Source organism: Microcaecilia unicolor, chromosome 8 (assembly GCF_901765095.1).
Source record: "Microcaecilia unicolor chromosome 8, aMicUni1.1, whole genome shotgun sequence".
Taxonomy (NCBI): domain Eukaryota; kingdom Metazoa; phylum Chordata; class Amphibia; order Gymnophiona; family Siphonopidae; genus Microcaecilia; species Microcaecilia unicolor.
The window spans coordinates 79,610,359-79,622,116 of NC_044038.1; the positions used below are offsets into that span (position 1 = coordinate 79,610,359).

The 11,758-nt window shown below is 42.3% G+C and overlaps 1 pseudogene; it reads left to right on the forward strand.

Annotated features, from left to right (window-relative positions):
- Positions 1-812: 812 nt before the first annotated feature.
- Positions 813-2,543, forward strand: LOC115476522 (annotated as a pseudogene).
- Positions 2,544-11,758: the final 9,215 nt, after the last annotated feature.

Genomic DNA, 11,758 nt, shown 5'->3' on the forward strand with positions numbered 1-11,758 from the left:
ACAGGTAGCATTAGGTGAAACGCTGTTGGTATTCAGGAGGGGGAAATTGCCTTTAAAAGTAGGCTGGGGGGGGGGAGGATGGCCTGAGGAGGGGGGCGTGACAATGGCGGGTGCACCAATGGGAGGGCGCCACATCAAAATTTGGCTCAGGGTGTCACAGTGCCTTGACCCGGCCCTGAATTGAATAATGTGCGTATTTTGTGTTGAAAAGGATGTTCTGATTTAGCTTTCAAGTTTTCCCTTATAATTGGAGTGAAAAAAGTTTTCTTAGATAAACTGGGAAGACACAAGCCATCCTGAATGGAAGCTTTTGGGTAAAAAACAGAGATTCCTGGTAATTGGGAAAGGAAAATTGTATACAATAATTAGATGACTGAGACCTCATATAGGGAAAGCCTCAATTAACTGCTACAAGCAGCTGCTTAAATTTTATGAATAGGAACAGACTAATGGAAAAGACATGAGAAACCATGCCAGATCCCACTAGCAAAGACCAACACACTGGCCCTGAGCAACTTCAAGTAGAGCCCAAAGTAGAAGCTTTATCTACTTTTGAAGCCTGGACTTCATGCAAACAATGATGCAGTCAAGACAGCTGAATCAGATCTTGTGACAGTTTTTTTTTAATAAACTGGAACCTGAAATGCAGAACTTAGTAAACGATGAATGTGTAAACTGGGAAACAGATAGGATCATTGCTGTAGCCCATTATTAAACCTCATTATTAAAGCCCATTATATAAACCTCGGCCGGCTGTTGTGATTGGTGCTGCGGAGGGGGGCTCGTGCAGATGGGTGCTGGGCACGCTGACTCTGAGCTGCCAGTGGCTGGGATCCAGGACTCGTGCAGCGGTGGCCATGGCGCAGAATGGGCAAATCGCGGCTGCGCTCGTGGTGAACCTTTTCTCGTGTATCTGCATTGTCTTCCTGAATAAGTGAGCTTCCCCAACATGACGCTGACGCTCGAGCACTTCGTGCTGACTTGCTGGGGCTGTGCATGTGTCAGCGACTGCGCGGGTGCGCGCCTTCGCCCCTAAGAGCCTGCGGCCAGCGCAAGTGCTGCCTCTGGCGCTCAGCTTCTCCGGCTTCATTGTCTTCTTCACCAACCTGTCGCTGCAGAACAACACCATCCGCACCTACCAGCTGGCCAAAGCCATGACCACGCCGGTCATCATCGCCATCCAGAGCCTCTGCTACGGCAAGAGCTTTTCCCTGCCGATCAAGTGCACTCTGATTCCTATCACTTTAGGAGTAATCTTAAATTCTTACTACGATGTTAAGTTTATCACCCTTGAAACTGTGTTTGTTGCTCTTGGTGTTGTCATTACAACCTGTTTATTTTCCTTAGGTCTGCCTTCTCTATCTGGGCAGCGGAAGCCATGGCCCTTCTAATAGCCTGGAAGGAACTGCATAGCTCCTCTAGACACTTAATTACCCCAACCCTGTATCTGCTCATGGCAGGTCTGCACAGACCAGGCTGTAGCTAGGTCTGTAAATAGAAAGGAACCCAGTATTCAATAGATATAATAAGATAGTTTAATATAATTTTACCAATAGCAGTACAGGTGAAACAGCATTACATACCACATCAGCCTTCTATGGTCTTCTTTCTCCTTCTTCTTTTGATCTAATACCCCTCAGATTGCTGCTTATATACAATTTTGGCCCTATTAATTTCAATGGACCCCAGTCTCTCTCACCAGGGCTCTTGGTTCTTATCAGTTGATCAGAATGACTTCACATGTTCCCAAACCTTCCTCTAGCCCCCCCCCCCCTTTGGATGTTCTCACCCGGGGTGCAGCTGACCCAGTACTATCTCTACATAACCATAGCAACTCTTGCTCATGATGTCTTGCAGGTGCCAGTCCCAGAGCAAATGCCCCTTCCTTTGCCAGCTCAGCACTTGCTACAGTGAAATGTAACTGTGTCAAAGGTGATCACTGATTTTTACAGGCTAGCTCTTTTTTGTATCAGAGATGATTTTGATTTTAAGAAGCCTAGCTCTTATTATGAGCCATTGGCCTATATTTTACTGAGAGCAAGGGCTAGCATAACTCTTCAAACCTTATATCAAGTGTGGGTTGGAGCCAAACAGCAGGAACTGCAGGTGAACTCCATGCAGCTACTGTACTATCAGGCTCCCCATGTCTTCACTTACTGTGCTCTGTGTTGTGCCCCTCTTTGAGGCTGAGCCAGTGTTTGGAGAAGGTGGACTATTTGGGCCTTGGTCCAGTTCTGCAATTACCATGTTGCTTGTGTCTGGTGTAATGCCTTTCTCGTAAATTTATCCATTTACTGGGTAATCGGTAACACCTCCCCAGTCACCTACAACATGTTTGGGCATTTCAAGTTCTATATCATGTTGCTTGGAGGCTACATTTTATTCAAGGACCCGCTTTCCACGAACCAGGGACTTGGCATTCTCTGCACGCTGTTGAGCATTTTAGCCTATACCCACTTCAAGCTGAGTGAGCAGGAAGCCAACAAGAGTAAACTGGCATAGCGGCCGTGAGCAGAACACAGCACAGAAGTGAGAGATTTTTTTAAAAATAAAGTGGCGAGTGGGACTTTGGAACATAAACAGACCGATGAAGGATGTTATTGACCCCCGACCCTACCAGTGTGGATCATTCTATGAACTTTGTGCTAGTCTGGCCTATTCTGGGAGGTGTTTTTTTGTGTGTGTGTGGAACATACTTGTTTGATCTATTCTTTACTGTACACCGCCTTGAGTGAATTCCTTCAAAAAGGCAGTAAATAAATCCTAATAAATAAATAATGTCCTAAAAATATATAGTTCATTATCTTGCAGCAAAGATTAAGCAACAACAGAAAAAACAAAAAACAAAATGGTTGCTAAAACTGCATTTTAGATCTTTCCTAGGGGCAATCAGAAGCAGAACCAGAAGAGGAGGGCAAGCTTATGCTCTCAGACCAGTGGCGTAGCCACAGGTGGGCCTGGGTGGGCCGTGGCCCGTCCACTTTGGACTCAGTCCCACCCAAAATTGTGACACACTTACTGTGGCTGGTGCGGATCCCCAAACCTTTCTAGCTGAAGATTTTCTTTCCTTGGGCAGCCAAGCGCTCTTCCAAATGTCAGCCAGCAGCACTTGCCTTAAGCTGACGCTGAGATCAGCCCTTCTGTACATGCAAAAACACTGAGCATGCACAGCCTGCTGGCAGCAGCCTCACTTTGAGGAAAGTGCTACCAGCTGCCATTTGGAAGAGTGCTGGCTGCTGGACGAAGAGGAGGAAATCATCAGCTGGAAGGGTTTGGGGATGAAGTATTTAATATTTGGGATTTGTGGGTAGGGAGGGGTGGAGAGAGGAGCAAACTAGAAGGGGACCGGGGGGGGGGGTGAATTCCATACCCACCCACCTTGGGCTCAGGCCCACCCAAATTGGCCATCTGGCTACGCCCCTGTCTCAGACGTGGTTGTGCACAGCAAATTCTGAAATTAGTCTAGTCCAGAGTAAGCTACAATTGTCAACAGATTGACCACTGGGGAAAGATTCTATATATGGCGATTAAAAAATCAGCACTGAAATTGGTGCCAACTAAGCATCTCTCTATATAAAACGCACCTCCAACGTTCTGAAGCCTCCACAAGTCCCAACGTTCTAAATGCATGGTGGTGAAACCAGGAATTCGCCCATGAGTGTTGGCCCCACCCCCCACGTAAAACGTCATGACGTCGAGGGCGGACCAATGACACTCAACCAATCGCATCGCAAACCCGTTACTAAGCGATGGAACGTGACATAAGACACATCATGGAACAATGAAAACCAGCAGCAACAGTTGCTACGCGACATCAACAGCAACGCTAAAAGGACCATATAGATCTCTGCTCTCCACACAAACAACGGACACGGAGGGCATATGAGGGAAGGAAAAAAAGCCAGCACATACACACACACTCTCACTCTTAACTGGCTATAATGAGCAACTGACCTGCCACTATCACAGGGACTGCTAGCACCTCTCTCTCTCTCTCTCTCTCTCTCTTACACACACATACACACGGGACACAGATGGGATGGAAGACAAGGAACGAATCATTGGGTATGGAGGGGCGGCAGGGGAGATAAGGCAAGAACTGCCTCAAATGTTTGTGCTGTGCTATGTACAATTATAATGCTGTCTCTTCATTTTGACCCTACCCTTTCACACTCACTTTCACACACACGCGCACACACACACTTACACTGTCTGTATCTCACACACACACACACACCCACACACATATACACACTCTCTCACACAGACACACAAACACGCCTCAAATGGTTCAGCTGTCCTATGTAAAATTTCACTGCTGACTCTTCATTTTCACCCTGTGCACACTCTCTTTCACACAGAGACACACACTTTCTCTGTGTCACACACACACAGACACACATACATATACACACTCTCACTCTCTCTATAGCCTTGCTAGCACCTGTTTCATTTGTTTATGAAACGGGCCTTTTTTTACTAGTATTCTATAATCGGTGCGATTATAGAATACGCTTAGTTGATATTTCGGAAACTACTGAAGACTTGTTCAAAAAAGCTTACAAAATGGATCCCTCATAACAATCTGACTCCTAAACTACACCAGACACAATTTTATATTGGAACTCTTTTATTTTGCCAATTTTATTTACACCCTAATTACTGATAATCATACCCTGTCCTGATATCATTATGTTATGTTATTATCCACTTACCCACTTCTTAATCTGTTGGATTATTTGTAGTAAATAATTAGCAGATTTTAGTACACACAGCTTCAGCTTTAGAAATGTTAATTTCTTTTCTTCATCTCTCTCATACACCCCAGAATAATTCACTGCTGAGTCACTTTAAAGTTGAAGTAACAAAACATCTGTTTACTCACAGTTTGTAGTTAGATTATAATCAGACAGGCTTATATTTACATAATACTATACATTTGGATTATCAGCTCTTTCCATGTGCTTAGATGGTAATGGATGCTCACACCATGGATCCTCTCAGGTTAGGAGAGAACATGAGCTCCATGTGCTGTGTCTAACCCCCACAGGAAGTTGCATAGCTGTGACCTCTCTAAGTAATTCACATCAGAGGTCACAGAGTAATCACAGAGAAATAATAGGTGACAGGCAATGCATGTAAAATACAATACATTCCAACAAACCCCTTCTCATGCATAACTGTCATGCAATTATTTATTCATACAAAGTCCAAGCTTTATACGCAGATTCTCAAAATGTTCTCTGGGTAACGGTTTGGTCATGATGTCAGCTGTCATCTCACTGGTGTGACAATAGTGTAGACTGATGACCCCTTCTTTCGCCAACTCTCGCACGTTGTGGTATTTCGTTGCGATGTGCTTGGTGCGTGACTGAACCTTGTCATTCTGTGACAGTCGGATGCAGCTCTGATTATCTTCCATTATCTGGATTGGTCTCTTTTCAGCTATTCCAAAATCCAGCAAAAGTTTTTCAATCCACATCAGTTCTCTGCACGCTTCCGATACGGCCACATATTCAGCTTCTGTAGAAGACAGACTCACAATACTTTGTTTATGACTGGCCCATGAAATTTGTACATTTCCATACATAAACACATATCCACTTGTGGATTTATAATTTGAATGATCCCCTGCCCAATCTGAATCACAGTAACATATTAGTTTTGGATTACTATTGGCTGAAATCTTTAATTTACAATCAATGGTACCCTTTAAATACCTTACCATCCTTTTAACTGCAGTCCAATCTGATTTGGTAGGTGAGCTGACCCTTCTGCTCAAAATTCCTACTGCATTTGCTATATCAGCCCTGTATGTGGTAGTTAGATATAAAAGCTTACCTATGGCTGATCTATATTGGATGTTATCTGGTAAAGGTTCTCTTACTGTTTCATCCTTCAGAAAATCAGTGATCATGGGAGTGCTTACAACTTGGGCATCTTGCATACCTAAACTTTCAATAAGCTCATTTATTTTCTGCTTCTGGCTTAGAAGATAAGAACCATCATTTTGTTTCTCAATTTCTATACCAAGATAGTATGACACATTACCAAGTTCTTTTATCTCAACATTCAGGTTTAAATATTTTACAATGTCCTTGTACTCTTGCTCACTTTTGCTTGCAATGAGCAGATCATCAACAAAAGCTAAAATGTATGCATATTGTCCATTTCTGCACCTAGTGTACAAGCATTTATCTGCTTCACCTTGCTTAAATCCTAAATTTGTCAATATTTCATGCAATTTATCATTCCAACATTTTGCACTTTGCTTTAATCCATAAAGACCTTTGTTTAATTTACACACTAGCTGTCTTTGTTTTGTATTTATGAAACCTGTTGGCTGTTCCATGTACAAGTCTTCAGTTATATCTCCATGAAGAAATGCTGTTTTCACATCAATGTGGTTGACTTGCATGCCTTTTGAGACTGCAATGCTCAGAAGTGTTCTAATTGTCGTGTGTTTCACTACAGGTGCAAACACTTCATCAAAATCTTCTCCATATTTTTGAAGATATCCCTTTGCGACTAATCTGGCTTTATACCTTTCCACTTTCCTTGTGCATTCCTTTTTAACTTGAATACCCATTTGCATCCTATAGCTTTCTTGCCAGGAGGTAATTTTGTAAGAATCCAAGTATTATTTTTATCCAATGCATCAATTTCTTCTTGTGCAGCTTTACGCCATTCAGCAGCTTCTTCTGCTGGCATTTTCTCAATCTCATCCCATGTTAAGGGCTCTTGAGCTTCTGCTGACTTTGTTAGGTAAGACAGTCTTGGGGGTGGAACACCTTTGTTTCCCTGGATGAGCGTCTGACAACAGGTTGGTCTGACCTTTCCGCATCCTCAAAATCTGAGAGTCCTTCTCCAATTGATTCCCCTTCTCCAACTGTACTGTCTCCTGCGATGATCCTTTCTGTGTCTGCTTCCTCTGCCTGTTCCTCGTTAGATACAGATGAGTTGCTTTCAGACATCTGCCTTGGTATGGCATTTATATACACTGGCATGTCTATTATGCTTCTAGTTTCATATTCTGGATGATAAGGCTCATCTGGGATAATCCAGCCTTTATCAACCCTTTTGTTTTCATCAAAATATGTAACATGTCTTATGCCAACAATGCCAGTTTTCAGATTCAAAATTCTATATCCTTTGTGTCCTGGAGCATAGCCAACTAAAATGCCCCTTTCTGTTGTGGAATCCAGCTTATGCCTTCTTTGCTTTGGTATATGAGCATATGCTGTACTTCCAAATGTTCTTATGTGTGACAGGTTTGGCTTCCTACCATGCCATGTCTCATGTGGTGTGCGCTCAGCGCCTTTAGTTGGCATTCTGTTTTGTAGGTACACTGCTGTGAGAATGGCTTCCCCCCATAGTCTTTTAGGGAGATTGCTATCTGACAGCATACATCTGGTCATTTCCACAAGTGACCTAAATTTTCTCTCTGCAACAGAATTTTGCTCTGGTGTATAAGCTACTGTTGTGATATGCTGAATGCCTTCTTGTTGTAGAAATGTGCGCATGCTTTGTGAAGTGAACTCACCACCATTGTCGGTCTGAAGAACCTTTGGTTTTCTTTCAAATTTATTGCTCACCATGGCTACGTATTTCTTCAGCATGTCTGTGACTTGACTTTTTTCTTTCAGCAAATAGGCCACACAGTATCTAGAGAAATCATCCAAGAATATTAGCACAAATCTGTTATTTCCCAATGATGGGATATTAAACGGTCCACATAAGTCACTGTGTATTAAGTCCAGTACTTTATTACTCCTATTTCCTGTGTATGCAGGAAATGAGGGTCTCACACCTTTTTGAGTAACACAGTCTATGCATTTCTCCATTTTACCAGCATCTGCACTTATCTGAATGCCTGTGGCTAGTTGCTTACTGTAAAGATCCTGGATCACCTTAGAATCACGATGTCCCAGGCGGCGGTGCCAGATTTCCAGACTACATTTACCATCATTCTTCCTTACTTGCGCCATATGTGAGGCTTCACCTGAAATGCTCAGTTTATAAACATCATTATGCATAAAAGCTTCAGCATACACTTCATCATTTTTAGAGATTGTGCACTTACTGTTTTCAAAATGAATCGCAAATCCCTTCTTATCTAATGTAGATACACTAAGCATATTGCAAACTGCTTGGGGAATATACAAGACATCACTTACAGGAATTTCTTTAACTTCATTAGACACTTTGCATTTTAAGAATCCAATTCCTTTTGCTTGGATCTGAGCAGTCCCTGCGTTTGCAGTTTTAAGAATACCTTCTTCTGGACACATTTCCTGAAAGAAATCCTTACAATTGGTTAAATGGCATGTGCTCCCCGAATCCAAAATCCAAGTACTTTCATTTGAATTATTATTTACCATAGTCAAAGATTTTTCTGCCATTAGAAAGCCCTTTTGTTTATTATTGTCCTTCATACATTTCCTGGTTTGAAAATTCTTTAGTTCCATTGGCTTAGGTGAGCTAGAGGGAGTGTTTTGTGTTTCCTTACACCATTTAGATACATGTCCCTCCTTTCCACATGAGTAGCAAATCAGCTTGCCCTTGGGTGGAGTTTTCCCATAGCTCCGCCTTCCTCTGTTCTTTGCCAAGAAATTTGTTTCATTTCTCTCTGACTTGCTTTGAGAACACATCTCCTCAGAATCATTTATTATGCATTCCTGCCTTAGTTTTGATGTTGCCTGTTCAAAAGATTGCCCTTCAATGGCTTCATTTACAGACCTAAAAACATCAAACTTCTTTGATAGTGAGGTAAAAAGAAATGCTCTTTTCAATGCATCACACATGGGAATTCCAGAAAGTTCTAACTTTTGAAATGAAGACATAAGATGCATAATGTGATCATTACATTTACTTTTATCCCTTAATTTGGTTTCATTCAACTCTGCCAACCAAATTGGTTGCTGCTTTGCATATGTAGTTGCATACATAGTTCTCAGTTTATATAAAATGTCCTTTGGTGTATCTTTTCCCTCCACTAATATGGCTTGTTTCTCTGAGAGAGCTTCCAAAAACATGCACTTCACATAATAGTTTGCATTGTCCCATTCAGCCATATTTTCAGCTGTTCTGTTTTGGTCTAAGCATATATTTAATCCTTTTGTTTGAAGGAGACATATGAATCTTAGTTCCCATTGCTGATAATTAAATTCAGTTAATTTAGGCACCTTGAGAGAGTAGAAAAATGGTGAATTTCCTCCCTCAGCCATTTTCTTAGCCTTCTGTCTGGTGTGTGGGGGGAGAGAGAGACAGACTGAATCTTTCTTTTAAAACTTAAGAGAAAAATGTGGCTTTTTTACTGCCTGGTAATATTTCTCTTCTTTTTCAATTCCTGGCCCTGGGCCCATAACCCTTTTGTTGGATTATTTGTAGTAAATAATTAGCAGATTTTAGTACACACAGCTTCAGCTTTAGAAATGTTAATTTCTTTTCTTCATCTCTCTCATACACCCCAGAATAATTCACTGCTGAGTCACTTTAAAGTTGAAGTAACAAAACATCTGTTTACTCACAGTTTGTAGTTAGATTATAATCAGACAGGCTTATATTTACATAATACTATACATTTGGATTATCAGCTCTTTCCATGTGCTTAGATGGTAATGGATGCTCACACCATGGATCCTCTCAGGTTAGGAGAGAACATGAGCTCCATGTGCTGTGTCTAACCCCCACAGGAAGTTGCATAGCTGTGACCTCTCTAAGTAATTCACATCAGAGGTCACAGAGTAATCACAGAGAAATAATAGGTGACAGGCAATGCATGTAAAATACAATACATTCCAACATAATCAACATAATTTTCGTATGAACCTTAATAGCAATAATTCTGAAATTGTTCTCCATTAAAATGATTGCCATAATATTCCTATGCACCTTATCTGTTATATATACTCTGATTCTCTATTCCATCAATGTGATTGTAGTTGTATTATATTGTAAGCCACATTGAGGGGCATAATCGAATGTTGCCGACAAAATAGTTCGCCAGCGATCTATTTTGGTGGCGGCGCAAGAGCTGGCCAGAACCGTATTTTCGAAAAAGATGGCCGACCATCTTTTTTTCGATAATACAGTATAGCCCGGCCAAATGCCAGAATTTGCCGGGTTTAAGATCGCCGTTTTCCCTGACATGCCAGGACACCAACCGGGCACCCTAGGGGGCATTGCAGTGGACTTCATAAATTGCTCCCAGGTACATAGCTCCCTTACCTTGGGTGCTAAGCCCACAACCCCCCCCCCCAAAACCCACTCCCCACAACTCTACACCATTACCATAGCCCTTATGGGTGAAGGGGGCACCTACATGTGGGTACAGTGGGTTTTGGGGGGGGGGGGTTGGAGGGCTCAACACTTAGCACCACATGTGTAACAGGTAGGGGGGGGATGGACCTGGGTCTGCCTGCCTGAAGTGCACTGCACCCATTAAAAACTGCTGCAGGGACTTGCATACTGCTGTCAGGGAGCTGGGTATGACATTTGAGACTGGCATAGAGGCTAGCAAAAAAGTGTTTTATTTTAATTTTTTGAGTGTGGGAGGGGGTTGGTGGCCACTGGGGGAGTATGGGGAGGTCATCCCCCATTCCCTCCGGTGGTCATCTGGTCAATTGGGGCACCTTTTTGAGGCTTGGTCGTGAAAATTAAAGGACCAAGTAAACCCGGCGAAATACTGATGAACGCCGCTTTTTTGTTTTCCATTATCCGCAAAAGTCGGCCATCTGGTAGCCACGCCCATGCCCGCCCATGTCCCGTCTTCGTTTCACCGCCGACATGCCCCCTTGAACTTTTGCCGGTGCGGCAACGGGCAAGCGGCAATGGTGTCAAAAATTCCGCTTTCGATTATACCAATTTCGCCGCTTTTGCGAAATCGCAGGCCATCTCCCGATTTATGTCGGTAGATGGCTGGTGATCACTTTCGAAAATAAGCCTGATTGAGCCTGCAGATAGGTGGGAAAATGTGGGATATAAATGCAGCAAAATAAATAAATAAATCTACGCATATCTATTTACACCAACAAAAATGTGGTGCAAATCCCGGAACGTAGATTTTAGGCGCACTGGGCCATATTCTATAACTAGGCACATAAATTTTGGAATGCCCATGAAAGGCCCATTCCTCTGCCCAGAAACATGCCCCCTTTTGCCTGCATGTGTTAGAAGTTCAGTGCACATCGTTACAGAATATGCTTAGCGAGTTGCACGTGTAAATTCTAATCAGTGCCAATTACTGCTTATTATTGCTTGTTAAGTGCTGTTATCAGCACTTATTAGCTTGTTAAGCTTGTTAAATTACGTGCATTGATATAGAATCTGCACACAGGCTCTCTAGGCGTTCTATATAAAATCCAGGGGATGGTGTTGTCAAATACCTATTCTTTCAATGATACCTCTGTGTGTTGCGACCAAACACTTGAAAGTAGGAGAGAATTGCTAAATTCTCACAAGATTGGTACAATTCTACATTTTTTAGAAGTGACAGAAGAATTTTGTGTTTCTTGCCTTGTCTGTAAGCAAATTAATGTTGCCAAATATGTGAAGGCCAGCCAAGGACATAAATGCACATGACTATAATCTTTCTTGAATTTGCAAATGAATTTGAGCTATCAGTCCAAACTTTTGAAAATTTGAGTAACAGTGATTGTGTATCTATATTTCAGGATGGAATGAAGTTTATATTGCTATATTTGGGGTGTTCCTATATGGCTGTCCTGTGATAGAAGTGTTCTTTTCATAGCAAAGG